Here is a 4,920-nt window from a genome sequence, read left to right on the forward strand (position 1 = left end):
AAACAAGGAACTCTACAAACAGGATGTTGTCTACCAGAAAGCTACATGGCCTAGAATCCAATTAGGGACCCTTAACACCACAGATGAGCAAATAAATGCTTCAAATAGGCATGATTTGAGGTTAACGTGAGGATATCACTAGAAGCCAGGGCCGGATTTAAGCATGAGCCCGGGACTAGGGCGGCAAATTTTGAAGGGTGGGATTTTTTTTAAAAAATATTGAAAAAAATGATAAAACTCTTGGAAATATATATTTCACCAACGACTCAGTAAAATGAGCAAAAAGCCATTTTTTTTTTTTTTAAATAGCCGTGACTATGATAATACTGTAGCAGATTAGTCGTAGCAAATATTGTCATAAATTAGTTGGTTATTAGGATGGTTTGATCAGTTGTCGGTGGATCTGTTGAAAAAGGCGACAGTAGGCAGCTAGGGACGGCCTATTAGTGGTTAGGGGCGGCAATTTTGCTAGGGTCCATGGGCGCAAAAAATAGAAATCCGGCCCTGCTAGAAGCATTCGAAATGAGTTGTGGAGAAGAATGGAAAAGTTTGGCTATTTTAGTTTCGGGCGGCGATAGAAGAATAAAGTATGGTGATCGTGAAAAACAAAATAAATTCGAGATTTCAACAGTTTTACACGTTTCAATACACCCTACAATCCAAAAACGTTATTTTTGTGTGTTAGTTTATCCGTTCGTCCCGACATAAATGTGTTCACTAGCCTAGAGACCATACGATTCAACATTCCCACTTCTAATATTAAACTTAATATTCTTATAACGTTCTCCAGCCAGGGGCGTCATTTAGGGGGGCAGGAGGGGGCAATTCCCCCCCCAAGACCGAGGAATACATATACTTTAAACGGTTGTCTACTAATATACTAATACAAAACGTGAAAGTCTTATGTCGGTAGTGCTCTTGCTCCCTCCCCTCAAGCAAAGTCTGAAATGACGTCCCTGTCTCCAGCAGTAGTACGAATTTTCTTTCTATCCTAAAAATTAAGGGCAGTTTACTGATGAGTATGTATACGGGATATTCCACAAGTATTTTGGAACATTTTCGCCTATATGAACGGGAGGTCGCAAATCAATAGTTTCTGAGTAATTTGCACATCTATGATATCTTTGAAATTTGCTGCCTAACGACAGGAGCACGAGAAAGTTTTAGCCTGGCCCACTTCCACATACCGTAAAGCGGTGAAATTTTACATGTGTAATTCTGCATACCTATGTAGGTCATCTGGTAAGGTACAGCTCGTAACTCTGCATTGTTGCTGTGTTATAGGTCCGAACGTGAAATAAGGTGTAGTGGTCCAAAATCCATTATTGCACCTCAGAAAGCAACGTGACAACACCACAGAGGTAATTGCCCCTGGGAAATGACTGCATGGTTGGGAAGAGGTGGTATAAAGATGGTGTGTGGTCAACAGAAAACGCGAACTATGACGGATTTCATACCCAGGGTCGTGCATCTGTCTGGCCATCATTCGAGCAGTGAACGGGTACGTTGTTTTCCAGGAGGCAGACACCATTTGTCAGCATGCTACGCTCCGGGACTTCATAGAATCCCTCAACGCACGCAGCAGTTGCTCTTTATTAGACAACTCTAGTTTTATTAATTTTTTTCTCACTCTCTTCTTAATATATTTTCTATGTTTCAATGTTTTTCAACCCCTCCGAAAAATTGTCTATTAAATATAACTTCGTTTATGTCCAATTCATTAAGTCTATTCTCTTCCATTTTTAATTTCTTCCGATATTGTAAAATTTTCACATACAACTCCATAGAATGTGTTCTGAGTTCTGAATTTCCCCATTCTGCAACATCGAGGCTGTATGAGACAAGGACTTACAATATAAGTTAGAATTCGAACCATTATAATAAGTTTAAATTTTAAGACACCCCTACTGGGAATCGACAGGGGCCCTGTGCTTCAAAATAGCAGGGTCTAGCAATTAGACCAACGGGAAGGAGTATTACACATAGGAAATTTCGACTATCCCAATACTAAAGTGGAATTTATGGACCTATTCAGAGTCATTCTAACGCGTGATTAGGGCCATACTAAAGAGTTCGATTAAAGTCAAAAAACAGATTTTCAGGAGGCGATTTTTTATTTTACCAAGCATAAGTATGAATCACTTATACTAACAGCACCAAGACGTGATTATTCAACTCACGTTTACATTTGACATATACTAAGTTAACCGGAGGTGGTGCATAACACATAGATCTCCAATTTTGACTTACCTCATTTTGGTCAATTTCTGACTTATTCTGTTTCTTCCGCGTAGTCTAGATGTTTCCTGCAGTAGTCAAGCCTTTAGTATGACGCTAATCATATGTTAAAATGACTCTGCATAAAGCCTTATAAATTAAGGTTTCTCTTTAGCTAGCGATTTGCAGGTAGGCCTATTAGCAAATTTTTAAAAGATCGTTGGTCAGGCAGAAGAAGGATTGTAGAAAGTGTTGTATACCTTACGAAAAATTCCTAATCTATTCCTACTAGGAGTTCGTTAAAAAAAGAAAGAAAGGAAAGCTACAATAGAAAGTTGTCAAAATTACCAGTTACAAACACTGTAAGGTTAGCTTAATTTTACTACATTTCTTTAAGTTTTTTTTTCTTATAACAGAGAAGAGGAGAATAAATTAGAAGATTACTCTAGAACAGCGTTTCCCAACCGGTGTGCCGCGGCACACTGGTGTGCCGTGAATGGGCCGCTGATGTGCCGCGAGGAAATCGAAACAAAATTATTAATTCTATAGCAATAAAATTGCAAGACATAAGGAAAAATGTACATTTGTGTTTTACATTACTGTGAACCTTTACTATTAGACCACAATTTTAAATTTCATACCGTGTTACTTTTCCGTACATTTTTAATGTTCAATAAAGTATTTGTTATCATTGTTATAACCATTATTGCTTCTTTATTGCTGCAAACTATTTCGTCACTTGAAATTTTAAAATATCATTCAATTCTTTCAACAAAGCGAACATACATACAAATTACCTATATTTGTGTTTTAAAAGTAAAAGAGATTTGTTTCTTCATTCTTTATTTAGTGACCTTCCTTCTTAATGAAAGCTTGAATACAGTTTTCGCAAAAGAAAGCGTATTTTTAAAAACCTAAGTCCAATACTTCATTGCAATTGTTTTCTATTTCTAAATTAGAATGAAAAATAAGCATAATGATTTACACGGGGGAAAAAACAGTTATTGACCTTTTCCTATGTGAGAAGGAGATCAGTAATAACAGAAAAAAATACCACGATATTTTATATTCACAAATAATAATATCTATAGTGTGCCGCGACAATTCAAGTTACACCCATAGTGTGCCGCAAATTCAGAAAGGTTGGGAAACGCTGCTCTAGAACATTCATGTGCAACGGCGCGGCCCCCTGGTGGTTCCGATTCACAGAACCCTTTCATCTGGCCCGCCTGACCCGTCATTGAAAATGTATTTCTCACGTAATCTCTTAAACTGAATTGAAAATTTTTCCCTGGAAAACTGATGCTCACCTTCGAAATGTCCTCCGAGTTGGAACATCCAGTGTACTACCGAACACTGAGAGGCAACTTCAATATATGAAGGGTCGAATTTCCCACTATGATGGTAATTAAATAGATTGTTCAACTTTTGTTTAATGAGCAAACATTTTGGCTACATATTATAACAACTAGCGTGCGCAGGACATTGGGAGTGGGTGCCAGATCTTAAGTACCACCATATGGAATGTCATCCTCCCCCCCTTTCTCCTAAGAAAAGAGCGTCATTGCACCCGACGCTGCGTCGGCGACGCACGGCACACATGCAGTTCGGGAAATAATTTACACGTAATCTCTTCTCAGTTTGTAATAATTCTACATAAAAAATGTTTGTCTAATGGGGAGTCAAGGCACCAATGGCACCCACGTTGCGCACGCCAATGATTATAACAGCTTTTGTGTTCCTGCAATGTTAATGTACGATAAACGAATATGAGTATATAATTCTTGCGGGAACGTTATACATTATCTCGTACGGCTCTCGACACCACTAAGTCTTCTGTGATTACTCCACCTTCTGTTCCAACTTACACGCTTGATGTAAAAGCTCGTTAACTGTGTTAGGTTAGAACAGCTCTACTCTAAGATATAGGCCTGTTACAACCACAAGCAAGTTTACTTTATGTTCCTGTTCAGTGCTGTACGAGGATTCAAAATCTCTCAATTTCATTTTCTTTCAGAACAAATGTGAGTTTTGTGTATATATAGAATAGTCATTTATGTTTCTCCAAAAAGGCTTCTTCAAGTGTGTTCAGGCCGATACCCAGCCCAAAAATGTAAAGGGGGGCGGCTGAAGTTAGGGAGGGGGCGATCCAACCATATTATAGTTCTCATTACCATATTATAGTTCATTTGCCAACCTACCGTGAAAATTTTGGAAGCAGCAAAAATTTAGGCAGTTACGACCCTCCCGACTCCCTGAATACGGGCCTGAGTGTGTTTCAACCCCAAACTTCCTTGTGTACGCCAGTGTTCTTGTTTCTTTCTGAAGTAAAAAAAAAAAAAAAAAAAAAGCACCGTAATCAAATATGTTACGATCTATTCTTCAATCAACATCTTATATCCAATCTAGTATGTACGACAATCTTTTATGTAACTGCAGTATCTCTAATTGGATATCGTACGACCTTGTATAAACGATATTTTCTTGTGGTTGGGGAGGATGACAATATATCATACGAGTACCAATGATATGTTTATATGTTTTTATAGTTCAACCTTTCAAACAACATGAATTTGTACGAATCAGACATACGTAACACGAAAAGTTACCCTGGCTCTCGGAAAATTGCGCGGGGAACGGAAATAATTGTGAAAGCAAAATATGATAACTCCAACGCTACTCACTGGCAACGCTGACCTTCAC

This window comes from Thermobia domestica, chromosome 1, assembly GCF_964235325.1.
Source record: "Thermobia domestica chromosome 1, izTheDome1.hap1.1, whole genome shotgun sequence".
Lineage (NCBI taxonomy): Eukaryota > Metazoa > Arthropoda > Insecta > Zygentoma > Lepismatidae > Thermobia > Thermobia domestica.